At 43.6% G+C, this 24,424-nt stretch overlaps 1 protein-coding gene across 18 annotated transcripts in view; it reads right to left on the bottom strand.

Annotated features, from left to right (window-relative positions):
* Atxn1 (ataxin 1) overlaps nucleotides 1–24,424 on the bottom strand; it is a 410,394-nt gene that overhangs the window by 338,917 nt on the left and 47,053 nt on the right. The window contains exon 1 of one of the 18 annotated variants that reach the window (XM_076939107.1): nucleotides 9,093–9,159. The exons of the other annotated variants lie outside the window; for them this stretch is intronic. The gene's annotated coding sequence lies outside the window, so the exon portion shown is untranslated. Of the gene's footprint in view, nucleotides 1–9,092; nucleotides 9,160–24,424 lie in introns of those variants that run through there. 18 annotated transcript variants of the gene reach the window in all.

Raw genomic sequence — 24,424 nt, 5'->3', positions numbered from 1 at the left:
TTGTTAGGATCATGGTATCTGATGGATGGACCATGCCCCAGTGGATGGCCCCATACCCACGTGCATATAGGCAGCAATAGCCTGACCTAGTGGGCTATTAAAAGTGGGTCCTATGAGATTACTCAACTGCTTAAAGTGTTTATCAAACCCAAGGTCTTGAGTTGGGACCCCAGAACTGCCTAGAAGAGAGAACTGGTTGAGTTTTGAGCTCTACAGACTTAATGTGATGCAGGTACATACACAGCAGCAGACAACAAAGAAATGTAAAAGAAAAAAATAGGATAGGAAGTTGGGGAATGGGCCCAGGCAGGGTTGGGTGTATGGACGTGAATATGATGGAAATATATCATATATATGTATAACTTTAAAAAAACAAAAACCATGGTATTTTAAAAAGGGAAGTGTCCTGGTGAGCAACATAAGAATCAGGGAGAGGAAAAGGGGCTTAGAGAGAAAGAGGGTGGGTCATGACCAAAGCATGTACTATACATACATAGGAATGTCATGAGATGTATTATTTAGTACAACTCACACATATCAATAAAGTAGAAACAACATGTAAAGGTGCCAACATGCTTCAAGTAAGAATTATCTCTTACGTTGATAATGCATCTGGAAGTTTGAACGAGAAATAACCTAAACGCATCGCTGAGGACCGTCTTACTGATACTTGAAGGAATTAAAACACAGATGTTAATTGTATGTTCCTTTGAGTGGAAAACCACCACTGAGTTTACTACTTAGGTTTCAATCCTGTTCTAAAGAATTATGTACATACAGATAAAGAATACGATATGTAAAAAGTCACACTATATTAGGGCTGAAAAGTTTGGCTATTTACCTTTGTTTAAATTATTTCAGAGATGTTAAATTATCTGTATTAGTTTTTTTAAACATCCCCCCAGGGGGCATAGGAGTTCAGGGGACAACCTCAGATGTCTGTTCTTATCTTCTGCCTGGTTGAGACAGAATCTCTTGTTCACTACTCTGAACACCAGGCTAGCCCATCCAACTTCTGGAGATTCTCCTACCTCCACCTCCTAACTTACTGTATGAGTGCTCAGATTACAGGTATAGACTACTGTGTCTGTCTTTGGGTTCTATGGGGTGTTTTACTTACTGAACCGCCTCCCCCCCCCCACCCCCCAGCCTTCTATAGTATATCTTCCAGTTAAAAACTGTGAAACAATAGAAATCCTAATCAGGACAGTGTTAGGAGAGACAAGAATTGCTGCCTTTTCAGAGTTCTTGCAGCTTACAGACCCTGGTACCAGGCTCCTTCCAACCCTGCTTATGTGTCCTGAGTGACAGCGCTTCCATTAACAGATCATCATCTTTTTCAGTTTTGAGACAGTCCTGATTGATAGAATATTTTTTCCTCAAATGAAATCTTACCCTAATTATAGTTAGCTTACCTCCTTCATTCTCAAATGGGTCCTTTGGGACCAATTTTATAACTGACTTCATGTCCCATCAGGGATTTTGAGGGTATCTCTCATTTTATTACATGGCAATCCACTTCCACTCACGTTTTTCACTGTTAGTCCCCAAACCACAATGACTGCTCTTTATAGCAACCCCCTAGTATCTGCTAAAGTAGCTCATGGGGGAGTGGGGGGTGGGGGGTGGCTTCGCGGACAGTAAAGTAGGCATAGGCCTAAGGTTATGAAGGATTTTTTTTGGATCCCAGCTATAAAATGCAATTTCTATGAGATTTATAATCTTAGTTTCAAAGGGCAGACTTAGAATCTTTCTGAAAAAGAATTAATTTATAAGTCACTTCTTTGTATGTGTGTGTGTACATTAGGGGTGCTTTTCATAAACATTGAACTGTAGTTTATCAGCCTGTTTTCTACCAGTCTTTTGAGCCAAGTGTTTGGTATGTGCACAAAATCTCCCCAGCTCTTCCTCCTTGGCTAAAGCATGCAGCAATAGCAAGCCAGGACTCATTCTACCCCATCAGCATGTCTGCTGCTTCCGGGGAGAGGCAGAGCAGAGGAGAAAGGTCCCTGACTTCCCAGAGTCACGGGGCTCTGCCTCCCACAAGACATGTAGGGGCAATTCTAGACTTCCAGGCCCAGCTTGGGAATAAGAAACTTCTGAAACTTCCACTTCCTTAACAACCTCCCTCTGTCTTTGCTGTGTAAATACCGAAGTCCCATCTGTAAAATGGTTTCTTGGTTGGGCACAGTGAAAGGACACGCTGAGCATAAATTTATTTGTATTATCTTCTCTTCTGCCTAGTTGGGCTATTGCTAATTTTTAAGATGCTGTACACACTGACAGCCCTTACTTTCTATATTTGCATCCAAATTAACCTCAGAAAGTTCTCCTCAGATGTCTCACTCTCCACTCCCCAGAGCATGGCCAGGAAGGCCAGGGACAACACGAAGAGACGAGGAAGATGAGAAATTAGAACTCATGTGTAGGGCTCAGCCTCATTGTGGTTTTGTAACTTTGGCTATTTTTCTCAGTTTCCTTTATGTTTACAGATACTAGGCAGGTACAGAGGGACCCTCGTGCCCTGCAAGCAAAGAAAGTGGGCATCAAAAGTGTGACAGCATCAAAAGGATTGAATTTCTGAGACTCGGCGGTTCTGATAGGTCGGTACTGAGGTGTCACAGAGACAGTAGTGGCTGTTACTGAAAGAATATACTATGCTCTATTCCACTTAATAAAAGGGAAGCCACATCTTACAACTATTTCTGTCCAAATATGTTGAGGGTTTTTTTTTTTTAATTCCCTTTGTAATAATATCAGCATTGGTTTCGTTTAAATATTCTGAGTAATTCAAGTGTGGTGGATCAATCCCAGAACTTGAAAGATGAAGGCAGGAATCTCAGGAGCTCTAGATCAGCCTAGGCTACATGAAAACTTGCCTCAGTAAAGTAAGTCTGAGTGTTCTAAGAATGACATGACCATCTACGCCTGGGATGTAAATGAGTGGCACAGTGTTTGTCTACCTTGCATGTGACACTAGGTCCAATCACTAATACTGGAAGGAAAGTGTGAATACACTCTCTGAAGGCAGTAAACCTCAAATATATTTAGAATTAAATACTGAACACTTTCCTAGGGTTATTAGTGGGGAAAGAGTGAAATACAATTAAGGAGCCCTCAAGAATGAAGACTTGAATAGAATTTACCCTCTGACCTATTGGCCAGGGGTCTGTTGCCCATAAGGCTCTGGTGAACACAGAATTTCTTCCTCTGCCTCAAAGACCAGTTTGCCTTCTTGTTTCCAAAGAAAAGATAACAAAGAAGAAGAAACCAAAATGAACAAACAAAAACTAGAGACAGGATTTATGTTGTACTTTTAAAATCTTCCACTCTCAAATACCCATGCTTTGGGGACATGGTACTTCTAACAGTTTAAGGAGGACTCTGGAAAAGTCTGGTTACAGCTATAGACCACTATGACGCCCCCCTATACACCAGCACCATCATGTAAAGAAGAAACACCTCTGTGGAACAGCCCACAGTGGGAGCCAGAGCTCCTCCAAAGAAGAGGCAGATGCACCAACATCCTGTTCTACAAAGGCTGCCTGACTGTCTGGAACTTCTCCAATTGTGAAAGAGATTGGACTATTGCAAGTCCAAATCCAGCTCATTTTGGGCTAGCCTGGTCCCCTGAATAGCCATTTATTGTCCATTTCTCTGTGCAACTTAATATCCTATGACTATTAGGTTCTTTGGGATGTATGAACCATAGCTGCCACTAACCCAGAAGGGAGAAATATGTCATCAGGTAGCCTCTGAGGCCTACTACAGAAACGTCTTGCTTTGTTGTAACCTGCCTGCCTGGTGGTTCTGCCAGTGTTTTTGAAAAGCATCTTGACTTAGAACTTTTCTTGTTATTTTACTATAAAACATGTATCTTGTTGGGACATAGAATTGGAGGTAACTTGCATCTGTCTTGGCCATCCTCTTATTAATATCCTCTTATTCCTATGAGGTGTGAGCTGTATTTTTAGCATTGGTGATAATATCTGTATCAACAAAACTAAGACACCTGTTGGTGTGGGTTAAATACATTTCAGTAAAGGCCCAAAACTGAGCTCATCTTGCTTTTGATTATGAACTGGGACAATTCCCTAGCCAATTAGCATATTGACTTAAAGATGGAAAATTCTATATATGAACAAGTAAGATTGTTGTTGCCAACTTCTGATTCCTCCTTGTGCTTCCTCTCACCAGCCATTTGGGGTGTGTGTGGTCTTGCTACATTATCCAGTGTGTCCTAGATCATATTGGGTCAGTTTGTGGAAGGCTGGAAAAGCAGGCATGAGTCACCAGGCCATCTCAATCTCTACTTCTCTGAATTCCTGTTTATGCTTTCGCCCTTGAATTTATCGAAGTTCATTCTCTGGTCTTCTCTCCCCCATTGAATCCCGTTTCTCGGGAGAAGCTATTTAAACTATGTTGTTGGGGCTGGGGACACAAGTTAATGATGGAATACTTGCCTGGTATGTGTGAGGCCTGAGTTTCAATTCTCAGTATGGCAAAAAATAAATACATAAGTTAGAATGCAGAGCTGGTTCTGCTCTGACCGAACTGTTCTCTTCTCTTCGGTACAAATATAAAAATATGAAAGAAGAGAAACAGCTTGCTTCAGTTTTCCTTTTCCAAAACTCTCTTTTGAGATGTTTTATTTGCCCATGGTTTGTTTCCTTTCCCCCAAATTTCTCTTAAAAGGGACAATACTCTTACTAGGCTTAATGCTCAAATGTTTTACATTTAATTATTTGGTCTTCTTCTTTCTAGCTAAATAGCCAACATGCCTTCCCTAAAGGATCAAACATGTCTGCCTTCCAAATACACTTAATACTTCTCTAAAAGACAAATATAGATTAAATAGCATTAAGTAAGCCTCCTTGCAATGGCCAAATACAAATAAATAATAAAGTTTCAGTAACCAATGGGAGATAGAGACTGTTCTAACCAATCCAGTGCCATACCACCCCTCTTCTCCATTGAAGGAACAGACCCACCCACATGCACAAAGCAAAGCTCTGCCCCAGGAAGCTGAACGAGGGCGCCTCCCGAGACTGCTGACTTGCCATTCTGCACACACCTCTCATCAATACTGTTTTCCTGTCGCTGGAAGCACCAGGAGCCTGTCTGTGTCTGTTTCACTCACCCCTACCAGAGGCACAGCAAGAGATGACAGAGAAAACTGGGCAGGGAGAAGCTTGGTAACAAGTCCTGGGTCTCAGGGGTTAACTTTTCACCTGCACTGCAAATTAACCATGCTTCCTATTGCTTTGAGAGCAGCACCTGAAGATCCTTCAAGTCCAAACACATCACTGTATCATTAGTGACGCTGCTGAGGAAGGGCTTCACTGGCATCTGGCTGTCATCCATCACGGGAAGAGGCTGCTGGGAACTGTCCTGGTGCTAAGTACCAAACCCCCCAAGCGTCCCACCCTCACCCCCTATGCCCATCTTCTGATGCTTCATTATTCTCAGCTCATACTGAACTTGGCGTTAGAATTTCCATCAACAAATAACCCTGTCTAGGAAGTGGCTCAGAACATCTAAATAGTTGTGTGCACACTGTACTTTGCACAGCAACTGTGTTTAACTTAGGAATTCTTTGTGCTTTTTGAGATAAAAAAAACTTAAGTCAAAATACTAAATTTTCAAGGCACATTGTTCTCTTTAAGAATTCCAGTTATTTTCGAAGATCTCATTAAAGCTATAGACCTGTCCAGGGCATGCTTCAATGAGTACATGGACAACATGAATTAGACTCCTCCTGTTTTTCTTTTTTGGGTTGGGGTGATGGGGAGCAGGGTGGGAGGGTGGACCTGGGAGGAAAGGGAGGTGAATGCAATCAGGGTGCGTCGTATGAAATTCCCAAATAATTAATAAAAATACTGTGATGGAAGAGAAAAAGAAAAGAACTGTCCAATAAAGAGACATCAAATTAGGGATCCAGAGAGCAAATGTTCATCCTCATCCATCCAACATGGGGCCTGTGAGCTGTAGGATTTGTTACTTACTGTACCTCAGATTTCTCACTGGTAAAAATCAGAGCATTCCACGACATCATAGATTGGCAGTTCTCAGACCTTAAAGAGGTCACGTAGACTAGTTCTTATTATATCAACTGATTGTCAGCTCATATAGAAACTTGTGATCTGTCAAAGATCACAAAAAAAAAAAGTGCAGAGAGTAAAGTCTGAGTGGCGTGGTCAGTCATGAATGGAATGTCTTTATCACAATCCTGCCCACAAGGCTCAGGGGCCATCGTGCAAAAGCTGGAGGTCAGGTTGGACAGGAGTCAGGTAATGTCATCAGGACATACAAGATGGCTGCCACAGTGAGCTCATGGCAGCTGTGCTTGCCTGCTCAGCATCAACACAAGATCAAGCGATTCAACATTTCAACATGAAGGGGGAGCGGTGTTTGGAGCACCTAGCCCTAACTGAGGAGCTATTGATGGCTTCTGAGAGAAAAGAAAAGTCAGTTTCTTTTTCTTTTTAATTTGCTTTTATTATCTTTACTATATGTAGGTGTGTATGTGTGCATGTGCTCTTGGAGACAAGAGGCTCAGATGCCCTGGAGCTGAGTTATAGTTTTGTGTTCCTGAGATGGATGCTGGGAACCAACAATGGGTCCCCGCCCCCGAAAGAGTAGTAAGTACTCTTCATCACTGAGCCACATCTCCAGGCAACAGGATTCAGTTGTCTTACCAGATGTGGCCCCTGGTAGATCAACCAAGCTCCAACAGATAGCCCAACAATCTGAGTATATTGGCAGCACATATTAGATAAGGTAGATTATAAAAATCAATTCATCAATTAAAACCAAAAGAGAATAGGAAGTTGAAAAGGGGTCAGGCCGTAGGGAATGGATTTGGGAGTAGTCAGACCAATGGTTTGCAACCTTCCTAATGCTGAGACCCTTTAATCCAGTTCCTCTTCTTGCAGAGTGCTCCAGCCATAAAATTATATTTTGCTGCTACTTCACAACTATAATTTTGCTATTGTTGTAAATCATAATGAAAATATTTGATATGCATGATATCTAATATATGACCCCTGTGAAAGAATAATTTCAACCCTTGTCCCCTGCAAGGGGTCGTGACCCACAGGTTGAGAACTACTGAATTAGAAGTTTAAGTGAGAGATGAATCCAGTAAAAAGACATAAGGTATATGTGCAAAGTTCTCAAAAAGTTACTGTAAATACTATATTTAAAATTGGAACATTTAGGATATTTTAAATGTGCTTGGTCTCTAAAATTCTGATGTCTAGGGTTATCTGTCTGTCCAAGTCCATAAAATGAATTGTGTGTAATACTGCAAGCTTTTTCAACTAGCTAACCCTTCAAACAAACAGAAGTCAAGCTGGGGGTGGTGGATCACACCTGTAGCCTCAGCACTCTGGGGGTTTAGGCAAGAGAAAATAAAATGTTCAAGACTAGCCTAGACTACAATGTAAGACCTTGTCTAGAGAGAGAGTGAGCCAGAGAGAGAGAGAGCAAGAGAGAAAGAGAGAGAATGAGAGAGAGAGGAAATTTTAAAATGAAAGCAAAGGCAGAAAACTCTCCAGTGTCAGGAACACAAACATTTCATATTCAGAAAAGAATATGAAAAACATTCACTTGTATAACAAATAGCATATTCTGAAATAAACAGTGTTTTTTTCCAGGGGTTGGAGGGGGGTGTCTTATTTTTGTTTTCTGTTTCTCTGTGTTAGGTGTGACACTAACAAATCTACTATGTGCCGCTGAAGTCCATCTGTGTATGTTGGTCTGTTTGATTCAAGGACTCAGAAGCTGCACAGCAGAAATAGCTATGACTCATTCTTCAACCAAAAACCATCAACAACAACAACAACAAAAAAAAAAAAAAACAGCTCAAAAAGAGGCAAGTAAACCTTGCCATAAACTGTTACAAAATTCAGGCTAATCTCAGCATCTTTGACCACACCAAGGAGGCTTTACAAATTGAGTAATTTCCCTGTCTCCTAAGCACTCAAAGAAAGGGGGGGAGTTGCCGGAGGGTTGGGGGGATGGGAGTGGAGATGGAGGGCCAGCAGAGATAAGCAGAATGCTAGTGAGCTGGGTTTGAAAGAGGAACCAGTAGAATTAGCTGAATTCACAGCCAGGTTCCAAGCAGGTTCGGGCACAGGGAACAAGCCGCAGTTGGATAAGTGGGGCTGTTGTGCCTTGTTTATTTATTTATGATTTTACTTTAGACTCATCAGAGCGAAGGCTGAACACTGTTTGTGGGTCATAGTAAGAGGGTTCAGAGGCACAATGTGATTCTCAGGGAGACACAGCCATACCACAAGGCATGTGCTTACAGAGCAGATACCCACAGGTGATAAGAACAGGACCACTTGTTTTTTATTAACAGAAACCCTTACCAACTTCCGTAGACTTCCCCAGAATGAAATGTCAGCCTCCAATGAGTTTGAGGAAGAATCATTTTGCCCCTGAGAAAGAGTAACTTTCAAACCTCAATACCCATAATAAGTTATTCTATGCACCAAAGAGATTTTTAGCTTTGAGGAAAAAAAAAGTGCCTTCCCTAGTAGGGAACTCTAGAATATAAAATCTGTAATCTGCTAGGGATAAAATAACAGCTTAAAATAAGCAGAATGACACCTAGGCTGAATGGGAAAGCTATTCCAAGTGGCAAAATGAACTATTATTAAGCTACAGAGCCTCGTTCTGCATCTTGTTCCGTTTTTCAATGACATTTTATGAAAAGCATGTGGTAGGTTGCTCATGCTTTTCAAAAGCAGAAAGAAAGAAGGGTGCAAAACCCTTTCAAATAATGCAATTATCACACCAAATGCTTCTTGGATTTGCCTCTCCTTCAGTTCCTTCCTGCTAGTGAGACTGGCAATTTTGGAGGCTTCCTGAGGTACCACGCTCAAGTCCTGGGTGACTGGCAAGAATACAGCTAGGGGTGTGTCCCTGGGAATACAAGTGCTTGCTGTCTGCTCTGCTTCTGTAGACCTTCTGTTTCTGTTGGGGGGGCGTGCACCTTGAGCTCTGGATTCCTCCATCCCACCAGCTTCTAGCCCTGGTAGACAGTATGCATGCAGGAGAAAGGCTATGAGAGTCACACTTACCAGCTCAAGAATCCTGAGATAGGGCAGAATCCCGGCCATCTAGAGAGCAGCTAAAACTAGCCTTGCTCCTTTAGTGGTTCCAGTTGCCATGGCCAACCCAAACACTATTCCCCATGATCCCTCCCCTGCAGCTTCTCAGCCACCACCTACAGACCTCCCAAAGCTGGCAGGAGCAGAAAGCTGAACACTCACAGGGATCTACAAGCTGAGGAGAGGATGGGAGGGAAGATGCAGAACGGCCCCCAACCAACTAGCAGGCAGAGGCTAGAACAGATAGGCTGTTTGTGGCCATGTTTTGCTTCTGGGAGTATGGGAGTCTTCAGCTCATTTCTAAGTGAAACAGGAAAAAAAAACTGCTTGAGTCTTCTCTTGGAAAATGGGCATCATCTTTAAACTTTGGGTTTCCTACACAGTGGCAAGTGGATGCAGAGTGGGAAAGCAACGTACTGAAGAATATCCTTACATTGAACAGAAGCAGGATTTGGGGGGAAGTCAGTGTGAGAACCATGAGTAATAAGCCCAGAAATGGTTTTGATGCTTAAATAACAAAACAAAATTGAAAAACACTCCCCCCTTTGAAGATACTATTTTAAAAAATCATGCATAAAAACCATGCGAAGAAAGAGAAAAACTGAAAGATTAACCTAAAACTAAACTATCAATTGTTTTATGATGCACTTTGGAACCAGGAACAAGCCCAGCAGAGTGGGAGACTCTTGAGTGGAACTCATAAGTAAGTGGGCTGAGATAGACCAATGTCCCCAAGGCAAGCCATTACTCCTTTTTAAAGGCTGTTTGTTTGGACACAGTGACCCATGTTTAAACTCTCTTACAAGTCTAGAATTCTCATGGTAGTCTGTGAACCGTGGTGCAACTTGGTGGGAAGCAAAGCGACACAAACAAGAGAAAACATTTGGAGACTCGTGACTTCATGCTCACAGTGGCTATGCTGGGCTGCAGGGTCAAAGGTGCTGGTTCTCTATTTGTTCAGTTAGAAGATGACCTGTAATACCCATCTATGTGGTGGTAAAAAAAAAAAAAATAGTGGTATGACACTGGTAATGTACTAATGAGCAAAATAAAAATGGTTATGATAGTGACCCTTGTGTTAAAGATCTAAGGCCACAAAATATCCAATCTATAAAGGTGATGAGAGGAGGAGCAACCATGAGTATTCCTTAAATACCAGGCTAAAAATATAAACACTGGAATTAATTTTCATTTGCTATAAGTCTCTCTCTCTCTCTCTCTCTCTCTCTCTCTCTCTCTCTCTCTCTCTGTGTGTGTGTGTGTGTGTGTGTGTGTTTGTGTATGTGTGTAAGAGAGAGAGGAAGAGAGCCCAAGCATCTCCCAATAGCTTGGTACCCACCAAGCAGGCAAGGCTCCCAAGGCACCAGCCAGTCCTCTCTCCTCAGCACTAAGATCACAGCACACACATGCCACACACTCGGCTTATTCTCCATGTGTTCTGGAGAGCACATGTTCTGGAGAGCACTTGGATCCTTGTTCCCATAAGTCAAGCACTTTACAGAAAGAGTCACCACCCCAGCCCTGCCGTCTGCTTTCACTTTGTGCCTAGGGTCTCCTGAGCACACCTTCCACTTCTGTGCAGGTCAGAGAGAAAACAGATGAAGCACTGTTAGAAAGGGATCTCCCAGCCTCCTCTGCAAGCCCTCTCCCCTCCCCCAGTACAAGCTGGATGTCACTCTATGAAATCAGTCAAGTGCCACAAACCAGTCCTGTAAGCAGCCACGTGCTGCTTTCTTGAAGAATTTGTACAGATCAAAACCTCAAATGTTTACCTGCCTGGGACTGCCATAATTTGAGGTGTTGCATCCTTGAAAGAGCACAAACCAGATGCTCCAAGCTGATGACAGACCGTGCCCTTAGGACACATTTCTTTGCAGCACTTGAAACTCTTACTAGGAGAAATAGTTCCCACACTGCACGCCTATTTCAGTGCTTGCTACTGTGTCTTTGAAGTCACAGAGCAGTGGATTCTCAACCTGGGGCAAAATGATTGAAACCTGACAGTGAGCCTTCAGAGGATACTTCAAGAGAGGGGGCTAGCCCAACTGAAGGCTGACACCCAAAGACCCAGTGTCCCTGCATCAAAGTGAAGGTATTTACTTTCTTCTCAATAACCTTGACCTTTGTGTGAAGTCTCCAAGTTGCAGACATGGGCTGCCATTTCCAAACGTTTGCACAAATAGACACATTTCAGCCTGCTCGATTCTGAGCAAGTTGGCAAAGTGAGTGCCAGAGGGGGAGGCACGGCGCAAAGGGGACCAGATTGGCTCTCAACCAAACTGACCATCAATCTGTATGCCACACAACTTCCCCGGTCTGTTTCTGTCATTTGTTGAGTACAGTTCTGGCCCAATGATCCCAAATTTCTTGCCAACTGGAGCATTCTGGGTGGTCACGTGATAGGAATACAGAGAGCAAGCCAAAATAGAGAGTGAGCTCACAGTGGGACTTGGGAGAAAGAGGTACCAAGAAAAGGCAGATACCAGCAGGTAGGTACTGAAACCAGTAGCCATCTCTTTCAGATCTACCGACAGTGAGTCACAACTTGGCTGGTTTGCTCAGTCAGACATGAGCCTCTGGGGAGAGACCTTCACTGAAGTGTGGTTCCCCAGTCAAACAGCTCAACAGAAAGCGAATTAGAGTGGACCATGCAACAGGACAAAACCAGGTGCCCATTCACCGGACAGAGAAGGCACAGAAGCCTGAGGTCTAGACTCTTTCATGGGGGAGGGGGTGTTGATGAAGTGTCTGAAACCAGGATGTCTGCTCGCTTTGCTCCTGATGTCCCCATCACAGTGAAGTGTGTCCTTTATCCACCCTGAGCCTTCATCAAAAACCTTTCCCCTCATTTGCCTCAATGTCTAATTAGTCAGGAAGTCTTCTAGAGACTTCCTAGTGAACCTCCCTGCAATCTGCCCACTGCCACTCCCTTGCCACCATTAGATCCACATGTAAGGGATATCTCATATTCAGCAATGGAACAGGTGCTCTGTCCCTGTTAAACAAATGTTCCTTTACCGCCTGCATTTCTGTAACTGCTTTCCTCTGGTTGCCCCGTCCACCACACCAAGTGAACAGCCCTAGAGAATGATTTCTGAGACCTACACCTGGTCTTTCACATCCCTGCTTCAAATCTGTCCATGGGCTTGCACTGCATGCTGGGTATAAGGCAGTTCCCTTGGTTGGGCACACAGATCCCTTGCCATCTGTCCCATGTCAATTATATCCAGCTGTGCGGTGCCCATCAGCCCATACACACATGTCAGTCGTATCCAGCTGTGGGGTGCCTATCAACCCATACACAGATCATGCTGCTCCTGTCAGGCCATGCAGAGAGAATTCTGCAATTTGTCTTTGGCCTTTCTTTGCTGTGTAGATTTCTTTACATACACTTGTCTGAACTACACGCTATCCCCCAAGGCTCATTTTGAAGCGTATGTGTTCTGAAAGTCTTCTCTCCCTGTGCAGCCTTAGTCTCCCAGTCTGAGCTGTCTCCTCCTCTGTGGACCTAAAACACAGCTCTGGCATCGTAGAGAGCAACAGTCCAGTATGTTACCTAGTCCCGATGCTACCCTCAATACTGAGAGTAGAATTTGACACACTACATTCAAAGGCCTGTGCTGAATGAAGAATGGAAAGCTCTCAGGGGGAAAAGAGGATCCTAAAATGGTGACATGGTTTACCCAAGGTTCCATACATAAACAGATGAGTAACAGACGTGAGATTCAGACTTCCCATTTCTTCTGCATGTCTTCCTCCATATCCATCAGCAGGGGACATGGTGAGGCAAGCCTGTAATCCCAGCATTTGGGAAACTAAAGCGAGAGGGTCAAAGGTCAAAGGGTGTGCACCTGTTGGAGACCAGATTACTCTCCATAGCAAGTTCCAGGACAGCTAAAGCTATGTAGGGAGTCCAGCTCAAAACATTTTTTAATAAATTCAAAATGAATGAATCTGTCCCCAAATATCTCCTCCTACTTTGTCAGTCCTGTGAGAACAGTTCTTATGGTACCATTTGCGACTCTCATATCTATGGTCTTCCAGTCTGGGATAGTCATCATTATCCAGGTATTCCACTGGCAACTCAAATTCAAAACAAGAAGAGATGAACACACACACACACACACACACACATACACACACACACACACGTTCTTCTTCCTAGGCCCCAACCTCAAGTCACCTAACATCTAATTTTTTTAAACTGGTATTTACATACTAAGATTATATATATATATATATATATATATAGTCACTAAAATTCCTCCCCAGGGGGGAGACATGACAATGACAATGCCTCCACCTCCTCCTAAGGTCCCAACAACAAACCAAGCTGCCATTCTACCAAAGTTTATTCTAGAGAACCAATGAGTATATTGTGCTTCCTTACAGAGTGAAGTGAGGGAGTTACTTACAGGATTTTGCATACTTGCCCTTTGAAAGTCTACACCAGAAAGTCTTTACTCAGCTGGTTTAATGGCTTTCCTATAGCCACATGAAGCCCCCTTGCGTAGTTGTCTCTGGCCCATTTACTCTAGCCCAGCCCTGAGGCCTTGGGCAACTAAGAGGGCGTTGTATACAACAGGTCATTCAGAGCATTTAGATGCTTAGGTGAGGGTCCCGTGACCTTCCTTGCCCATCTAGCAGTGGTTTGAAAGAGTCCAGGGGCCCAGGTGGGGTGAGCCTTTGTAAGTGAGCACAGCTGAACTCCCTAGGACAGGGAGGCTGTTAGGCTTGGAGAAAAGGAATACATTAAGTATGTATTTTACACAATTTTGGATTCTTGCAAACAAAACTCTAAAGGAAAAAAAAACAAAGACTAAACTCTGAAGGAAAAAGAAAAGACTAAAAAGAAAAAACTGCATTAGATCTAGAAGGGAGCAGAATAAGGTTTAATTTTTTTAAGGGTCGAAATTTGATATATTTGCCATTTGTGCTCAGCACAAACACGCACACTTTTCTTTGAACCTCCCGATCAGATCATCAACTCTTCCTTCTGCTGCTCCCCTCTGGCTGCCAGTGTTCTAGCCTGACCTCTAAAGTCTCCTGGGCTGCTGCAGTGGGCCACTAGATGGTCTCCCTGATACCAGGGTCACTCCAATCAAGCCAGTCCTTGGCTTTGCCCAAAAATGAGTACATACACGTTGTGTCTAGTTTCAATCAAAGATGCCCATTAACTACACACAACTCTCTCTCTCTCTCTCTCTCTCTCTCTCTCTCTCTCTCTCTCTCTCTCTCTGTACATCATGTGGCAAGATGGGATAAAGCCAGAAGGGGGTCATTATAAGTCTTTGGGTGAAGTCTGAACAGCAAGCAACCATGTGATGATGTAGTTCCCCTACAGTGGGCATCTATACAGTTATCAGACAAAAAGGACCATCTTGTTATAATTAAAGGGTATACTCATAGAAAGATATATCCATCTTCAAGGTATAAAGTTATGCAGCTCAGATTGAGCCCACAAATGAAGACAAAGAAGGAAATGAACCAGATAGGGGCAGGAACCGATGAAGTGGAGAATAAAATGAAGTGGAGAATAAGTCTTAATGTACAGCTTAAATACAACGAACACCTAGCAAGGTCAAGTGTGAAGAGAAGGAAATGAAATTACCAATCTTAGTAACGAGAGGGGCGTGGCCAAGATTGTGGCTCAATGGTAGAGCACTTCTCAAGCTTGTGCTAAGTCCTGGGTCTGATCCCACGATTGCAAATAAGATGGTGATGATGGTGATGGTGATGGTGGTGGTGATGATGATAACAACAACAACATGGAGAGGAGATACCACTACAGATCTTATTGATGCTAACAGATATTATTTCAAATAAGTTAGACTTTCATTTTTAATAGAAAGCATGTGTTGGCAAGATGGCTCAGTGGAGAAAGGTGCTTGCTGGAATATCTGAGGACCTGAGTTCTAATCCCAGGAAGCATTATTGGGAGAAACCAGCAAATACACAGAGGTTATATTTTCAGACCAGGAAGGTGGGTGAGATATGGAGAAAAGTAGAGAAGGAATGGAGAAAAGTTAAAATGTAGAAGTAGATACGAAAGGTGTACGCTAAATATTCCAATTGTGTGAAATTCAAGAACACATAAACCTCGTTTAGGATGAAAGAAATTCAATCAGAGGTTGACTAAAAAGAAAGGTGGGAACTGCCAGGCACAGAGGACAGGCCTCTCTTTGGGGTCCTGAAGTGCCCTCCATCTTGATAAAGGATTCTAGGTACAGTCTTGTGCATTCATCAAAACAAACTGAGCTGTATGCATAAGATCCGTGTGTTTATGGGGAATTCTCCCTGAAGGGAAATGACAACTCATTTAGTGATAACCAGGCTTTCCTCCTGTAGGGGCACTGAGGGGCAACCTCTAATCGGTGCACACTAGGGCACAGTGGCAGATGCTCTACAGAAGCAACAGCAAGGGAGCAAGACCCCCAGGCAGAGGAAGAATAGTGGGGTGGCCCCATGGCCCAGAACAGCACAGAAGAAACAGCAATGAGACTCAGAAGAGGAAGGTACCAATAAACAGGAAGATGTGAGGGAACCACACGCTGAGAAGGAGAAAACAAGAAACCAAGCATTACATCCAAGCTACCCAGATCGTGCTGCTGTGCCTCAGTGGTGTTTTTCTGTGGAGAACGTCTTCCTCCCTCAACACCTGTAGATCAAGCGGGAAGCAGAACAGGGGCATGCAGTAAGGAAGTATTTTTAACTGCTGAAAACTGAACCCAGAGCCTTGGGTATGCTAGGAAAAAATTACCATCCCTGTGTTCCATGCCTAGCATTCAAAGGTTTGGTTAGCAAAAATTTCAACATGGAGGATTAAACCAAGGATCCGCTGTACACTAGGCAAGTCAGTACATTACTACTCACCTGGTTTTTAGTAATTGTTCTCTTCTAGGGTGAATGCCATGACTATGGCACCTGATGGGAAGCTATATATATATAATTTGTCATTTATATACTTTTACACACACACACACACACACACACACACACACATGGCTGGTGAGAGGAGGTGCAGAGGGGAATCAGAAGTTGGCAACAACAATTTTACTTGTTCATATATAGAATTTTTCACCTTTAAGTCAACATGCTAATTTGCGAGGGAATTGTCCCAGTTCATAATCTAAAGCACACAAACTTTACATCTTTCAGACCTGATCCCGAGCCCCTGAGAGGAGGCATCCTAGTCTACATGGCTCAGTCTGCCCTCAGGAACTAGCACTTCTCTTTGCAGTTGAATCCTAGCCGGGAGATGTGACTCACCCGAACTTGATGAAACAATTAACGCCAGCTCTCCTTCTCTTAGTCACTGCCTCCAGCGAGAAAATCAAGTCAAATAGTATAAAGTCATAACCAACACACACACACACTCTCTCTCACATACTCACATCTCAGGGTGACAGAGACCATCACAGCAAGTTCGACCTTAGCTAACAATGGAGTAGGGTTCTGGTCCACATTATAAACTTACACAGACCAGAGCAAGTTTCAATAAGGCTGTGCCCATCCTCTCTGCTTCCTCTATTTTAATTTACAAACACTAGGTTTACAGGAACAGCTTTGAGAGGCATTCCTATAAACCAGCTTACTCACTGAATTATTATTTTAAAGGAGAACAAAGCCGGAAATCATTGTCAGCCTTTGATTACCCATGTGTGTGAACAAACTGTTTTGCCAGCGTGGAAGGTCTCAGGTGGGCTCAGCTCTGAGGGTAATGGCCTGTCTTTATTGACCAAAGTCTGAAGGCAAACTATTCGGTGAGAGGAAGGATGGAATGTGAGTTTCAGTCTGGTGATTTCAATGTGTGGGCATATGTACAAAGAGAAAATGTAACTGGGTGTGTCCTCACCCTACTTAGAGTCTCCCTGCCATGGCCCCTCCTCCCCCAATCAATCCTTCCAATGTGGTCTCAGGTTATCAGTGACAGTCCACAGTGCCGCCTATAGTGCAGACCCTCATGCAGCGGTGGGTAACAGCTTGCCATGCAAGCCAAAGGATATGAGTGTGGATGGCTAGAAACCACAGAGAAGCCAGGCAGCACGGTACAACTGTAACTCCTGTGCTAGGCAAGCAGAACCAGGCAGCTCCCTGGGACTTGCTGGCAAGGAATTCTAGCTCCCAGTTCAGTGAAAAAAAAAATTCTGCCTTGAAAAATATCTGATATCAACCTCTGACCTCCATGTGCATATAAATGAACAAACAGGAAAGGTGGGATGGGGGAGAGATGGGGAGACAGGGAGAGAGGCAGAGAGATACTGAGGTTGATTCTCAAGCTCCACCCCAGATTGATGAAGCCAGAGTGCTTGGCACAGGTTCAAATACTTGGTTTTAACAAGGAACCCCTAATAATGTATCATTACACCCATAGATCAATGCAGCCCTCAGTTCTCATCTAAGAAGCTTCTATATGTTTGTATGTGTACACACACACACACACACACACACACACACACACACACACACACACACAAACCACCACCATTTACCAAGGCTCAGGGATCAGAAGAGGGGATGTAATGATTTAATAAATAACCTGAGGTAGTGGATGAATACAGGGAAATTACTTCTGCTACATTCGTTCAGCTGTGCATGTGAACTCACAGTGGCTGCCACAGCATACCCCAAACCCATGCAAACTCAAGCCAGATCAAACTTCAGCCTGGAGAGAGAGTTGGGCACATCGTTTACCCTAGTAGTGAAACGACAGGCAATTGTTACCTGATGAGAAAGAAAGGGTCAGTTTTCTCTAGGAGTGTAGCCCGTGATAAGCTGCCCATACTACAGTGAAAGATCTCGCATCCATAATGTGTGAAACTCTTAAAGAACCAGAGAGAGAGAGAGAGAGAGAGAGAGAGAGAGAGAGCACCTACAAGACTTTCAGGTAATTCTGCACATGCCTGACTACAAACCAGAATGCTCACCTTCACCGGTGCAGTTCCAGTTCTACTGCTCATCCCTCAAGTACTTGGGGTAGGCAAAGAGCTAAGCTTGCCCTGCCTGGTCATTCTAGTCCTGTGGTCTCTAGACCCATAATCTGGACTGTAGCTGACATGAAAACAACAGCCCTCCTGCACACACTACTTCATACCCCATGAGCAACTTGCACAGGAACCCTGTGAGGACATCAGAACTCTGATGATTACCCTGAATTCAGAGATGGAGAAGGTAGAATCAGAAATGTCAACCACTTTGGTCAAAACCATGTTAACAGACCAGAGAACAGCCTGCCATTGCCTCACACACACATCTGCCTTCTGTCTCTGTCTCCAGGTGTAAGCCATCAGATCGGTGTGTTTGTGTGTGTATGTATGTGTGTGTGTGTGTATAAATTTGAAGTGATGATAAATTACATGAATGTCATGTCACAGTCTTAGCCCAGGCTCGAACAGTTAAAGATTCAGGAAAATCCATCCAATATTGACCAGCCCCACTTACTTGTGCATAAGACTGCAATACCATTTCTTACTTTGACCAGGCTTTACCTCACTAGTCTGAGTAGAGGACTGGCTAAAGTGTCACTGGAGGGGTGGAGCAGAGGGCAACCACCAGGCTCCATGTCACAGTTCCCCCAGAGGAGGACATTTTATCCAGCATGCCAATTCAGTCCTGCATACAACAATTTCCTTAGTGCTGAGACTTCTAAAAAGTATCCTGAGCTGCAGACGAAACTCAGGGGTAGAGTATTTACCAGTCATGTGTTAATGCCCTGGGTTTAATCTTTAGCACTACACATGTAGACACATACATACATACATGTAAATATACATATATACAGAATATGTGTATATCTATGCATGTATATGTGCATTTTGAAAAATACAAAACTAAAACTGAAAATAAAAGTATCTCAACTTTCAGTTACTGTCTTAGCACAGATCCAGTAATATTTAGTAATGTACATATTATGTAACTTTCTGAAGTCCAAGATATGTCAAATGCTGTATGAGTACTTCTCTTTAAGGTTCCACGGTAGTATGTTCTCAACAGTAAGTTTCTATGATATCAAAAGGAAAGAGACCTCATAGGCATGTTGTAACTTGATTTCATGGGTTTTGATTTTACGTGTATCTGCATTGGCCAGCATGCATGTGTACCATGTACACGCTTGGTGTCCTAGGAGGCCGGAAGGAGGCACTGGATCGCCCTAGAACTAGAATTACAGACAGTTGTAAGCTGCCGTGTGGGTTCACAGGACCAAATCCAAACCCTCTACAAGTGCTCTTAGCCACTTAGCCATGAATGTCTAATATGTACCTTGAGTGTGTTCTAATCTAGATTAACTTCAAAAATGATGAGCTGTGTAATTTTCCAGCATTCGTGTCTTCTGTGCCAGGAAAAAACAAATCACAGAGGCAGGTTTCAGTAAGTTCAACCTGTCTCCCAGCTCTGGGCATGCCTGAAATCTAAAATGGTCTCCTCCCTCTCACCCCAAATGCAGACCCACTTCCCTCCTCACTTAGAAAACAACAGGTTGGGTTATTCTCCCATCTGAACTCATCTTTCTCAGGGTTTCAGTTGTAAAGTAGTATATCTGCATCAGTCAAAGTAAGGGGAAGTTAACTTAGTGAGCCATGCCCCCCACTGGGCACTGGGCCCATGCATGCTACATGCTTTTCATAAATTAGCATATCTTTATAACAATCTTCAGAGGAAATGCCATTAGAGACATAAAATAACATATTCAAATCCACACAGCTGGTAAGGTTTGGAGCAGCTTAAGTCCAGAAGTTATTCATTTGTATTCGTAAAAACAAACAAATAAAAATAACAAACAAAAACCAAATACAGCATGTCTACCACCCATAGCAATAGTTTTCAAGGGTTTTGGTTTGAATAAAAATTGCCGCAGACTTGGTACAATAAATATTTTTCCTTTAGTAGCGGATGATTAAGAAGCTAATACTCGCAGAGATAGCATTAATTTAGCATCTTTAAATGGTTTTGATTGATGAGTCACAGTATCATTTAGCTGTGTACCTGAAAGAAAGCTCGTATTTCAATCAAAAGGAATCTATGGCAAATGATTGTAATCCTAGCTCCACAGGCAGAGGCAAGGAGGGTCAGATGTTCAAGAACAGTCTGAACTACATAGTGAGTTCAAAGTCTGCCAGGGTTACATTGAGAACCTTTTCTCATAACCCAATCCCCTGAACAGAGCTAGGGATATAGCTAGATCATTTATCTAGCACAAATCCCTGGGTTCAATAAAGCTACTATATCTATATTTGTGATATTTTCTACTCCACCCATACAGAATGCTTGGCATACAGACAAACATGTAGGCTTGCTCTTGTAAGTTCTGTCTTCTGGAATCCACAACTCAGATCCCCCAGACTGTAACTTCCATCTGTATTGCTTAGCAGCCAATGCCCTGTCTCAGGTCCAGTTGTCCAGCAACGTTTCCTGTTATGTCTTCATCACCACAAACCCTTTGCCCTACCTCTGCTTGAAGTTTCCCAAGTACTGGACACCCCGCATAGCTGGAGGCCTCAGCCCCTTCTGTTGCAGTTTCTCTTCCAGAATGACTCTAACCTCCTTGGGATCACCATTTACCTCTAACTCTGTGGAGATACTTTCTGACTTCCTCCCCACACCAGGGCTGTACTTTATATGACTACTACTTTGAAAGGGATGGGGGATTTGAAGTAGGGTCTTGCAATCCTCCTGCCTCCGCTCCCTGAGTGCTGAGATTACAGGTAAACCTCACCATCCTCAGCTTGATCACTGCATTCTGGATATAACCTCATGATGGCATGTAACACAGTACAGGGAAAATGGCATACAGTTAGCTCCCTGCCAGCATCTCTACAACAAATATCATGAGCTAAAGGGCCCTGGTCCCGAGTCCAGGCACTGTGTAGGTAATGTTCATCATGTAAATAAGTGAGGGTTGGAGTAAAAACCCTGCTGTGCAAATGTAAGAGTCAGAGTTTGAATCCCAGAACTCATGTAAAAGCCAGATATGTGTCAGGAGTCTCAGTAATTCCAGAATCCCTAGGGAGAGACATGAGGAAAAGACAGGACAATCCTCAAAAGTTCTTGGACCTAATTAGTCTGACACAAACCGACTCTGACTCAAACAAGGTGGAAGGTGAGCACTGACACTGAGGTGATCCTTTGATCTTCCCAGGTGTGCTATGACAAGACACATGTGACCCTTCCCCCCACAGGCACACCACACACACACACACACACACACACACACACACACACACACACTGGATTCTGTGAGCATAGATGCCAAGCTGGCTGCTGATCTGGCCTGGGAAAGTCAGTTTGCAAACCATTCCTGCCACTGAAATAAGCCTTATTTGAATCTGATGTCATGGCTGGACATCTGCAAACCACAAGGCTCACAATATCCCTCTGCCAACAGAAGAACCAGAAGCACAAAAGGAACTAGCAGGCAGGTCCTGCTTTCCAGCCAACCAGTCCTGAGACCGTGGCAGTCACTTTTCTTCTGGGATGCTCCCTTGGCTAACTAACCCAAGGCAGTAGGTAAGGGACTTCTCCCTGTGCTTCGGTGACTTACACATCACAAAGATCAGCTAGTACATATGGTGGGCTTTGTTGGACCTCAGCCTATTCTGCAACGAGCCAATTTAATACAGCCAAATGTGTTAGAAAAATAGCTGCATATACAAGACATGGCTGTGTTCTAATAAAGCTTTATTTATAGAATCAGGCAACAGGATGGACTGGGCCAATGGAATGTGGTTGGTTGTTCCTCCTCTGTGTTGCCCAGAAGTCCACATAGCTCAATGCAGGGGAACTACCATGATACATGTACCCCAAAGCCTCTGAGTGACCAATCAGGAGTACGATGAGAATTATATACCCTCAACCAAAAACTGAAAAGTGATATTAACTACACAGAAGTTTATGAAAATGAATGTGTGAACTAACTGACAAAAGCTAATTACCGCACCCCTGCCCCAGTCAGCTACTGATTAAACACATTCCGGTTTGGTTTGGTTTGGTTTGGTTTGGTTTGGTTTGGTTTGGTTTGGTTTGGTTTGGTATGGTTTGGTTTGAGAAAGAATCTCATACAACCCAGGCTGGCCTTGAATGTGCAAAGTAACTGAGGATGTTCTGATCCTCCTGCCTCCACTTCCTAACTGCTTGTATAGGCTCATACTACCATAGTGTATGCTAAGCAAGCATGATACAAGTTGAGTTGCATTCCCCAGACCTATATTAACATATTAAAGAGAAGACTGTGCCTTCCAAAGGAAGCAGAGACTGTCCCAGACTGGTCCATACTGAACAGAGGCAGGCAGTGTCAAGGTGGCAGTGGGGAGGGTGGCTTCTCACAAGGCCATATGCAGGGTGGCAGCCCATGGCCAAAGCTTTCCTAGTTTGGCTAGAAAAACCATCCCTCTCTTGACTTAAACAGAGCAGCAGGCTACAACGGTACATCCTAATGTAACTCACTAATGCCAGTCCCCTGATCCCCAGGCAGCCAGTTGACCCCATAGGGACACTTCTAAGGGAGCATGGGCACTGTGACAATCACTGAGATCTACAGCCAACATGCAGCTGTCTCACAAAGCAAATAAAGAGCATAGTCAAATCCAGCTGTCAGATCCATCCCCCATCACTTAGCACAGAGAGAACATGCAAACAGTGTAGCCCAAGAAACTGCTGGTGATGTTCCCTGCCAATTTAACGCCCTGACATCACAGCATCCATGCGAGCGAGCGCCTCTGCCACTCAGCTCAGAGTCAACATGGAAAACCCTGAACTCAGACCTGAAGCCACCTCTGAGCTCCAAAGCAGGGCAAGAGAGTGTCAGGCATGTGTGGCTCAACCGACTCTCTGATGTTACAGTTCATACAGTACACATGGGTTCAAGCTCTACTGACTTTAGACTCATTTCCACATTGCTTTTCTATAGGCAGAGGACGACAGGATGCTAGGGGACACTGTTTAAGGGATCTCCGTGGACACACAGGGCAGGGAAGCTGGCACCAGCTCCAACCCAAACACCAGAGTAAAGAAAAAAAAAAAAAAAAAAAAAAAAAAAGACTAGCTAGGGCCAAATACCCAGGGCAACAACTAGTGCCCGGTAGTTACCACAACAAAAGGCAGTAAACAGTGGAAGGACCCAAGAAGACTAAAAGGGGGCGGGGCCAGGGGAGGGGCCAGAGTTATCCAGAAAACCCCAGATCTTTTGCCCTATTGAGCTCCAGCACAAAGGTTTAATATAAAAGTCAGAAAACTTTTACACACACACACACACACACACACACACACACACACACAAAGAGAAAAAGAGAGAGAGAGAGAGAGAGAGAGAGAGAGAGAGAGAGAGAGAAAGCAATGAATGCTGCCTATTAATAAAAGGCTTGGGGTAAAATAAGAGTATTCCAGAAAGTCAGGGCCTGCTTGCCTAAATTCTGCCAGGATACACAAGGGAAAATAGCCCCCAGACCAAGGAAATAAAACAAAAGCCCCTGCAGAGGAACAGGACGGGAAGCACCTCTGTTTCCATTAAGTCTGTGTCCACACAAGAGCCAGCAGTGCTGCCATTCCTGAAAAGAAGGGCTGCTTTCACATTAATTCAGCTTCTCACTGGCAATGGCAGCTGGTTAGTTGCACAATCGAGCCAGGAATTCAATATTCCAGGCTTTCTGGTAAATTACCAAAATGTAAACCAACAGCTACAGCGGAGACTGTCTGAAGTGCCAAAAGTCCAAGTGCTGTGATTTCAGTGAGAGACTTTATCTCTTTGCTATTTGGTCTTCAGCCTGGTTCATCCTTGACTGTAATGTGCTCACAGAGGCATGCAAAGACCACCATCGTGTGTGTGTGTGTGTGTGTGTGTGTGTGTGTGTGTGTGTGTGTATTTCAATGGCAGATAGAGAGCAAGATAAAATTGCCATTTTTTTTTCTAGTTTTTCTCCCCACCAGACTTTTGAGGGTGGCTTTATTACGTTAACCACTTCAATTTCCTTCCTTCAATTTCCCCATAGCAACACACTGGTGTGGATACAAGGATTCAATGAACATATGTTTAACCATGACTAATCTCCATGATTTTTAAACTCAATTAAAATGAATCTGACCTTTCAGGTGAATTTACAGCATAAATACAATCACACCTAACAGGAAAAATGCAATGTTCTGTAGTCCTGAATCCCCCTGCAGAGAAAACTGTTAAGTACCTCTACATTAAAATTTTTCCAGGGCAAAATATAAACACGTGCATTTTCTAGACACCTCAAATCAGTACGGGAAGGCAAGAACAACTTTACTTCATTTGTACAAATTGATAGATCACCTTTTGAATTCAT

The sequence above is a fragment of the Arvicanthis niloticus genome, chromosome 8, assembly GCF_011762505.2.
Source record: "Arvicanthis niloticus isolate mArvNil1 chromosome 8, mArvNil1.pat.X, whole genome shotgun sequence".
Lineage (NCBI taxonomy): Eukaryota > Metazoa > Chordata > Mammalia > Rodentia > Muridae > Arvicanthis > Arvicanthis niloticus.
Note: the sequence above shows the minus strand (reverse complement) of the source record. Positions and strands in the feature narration are given on the sequence as shown.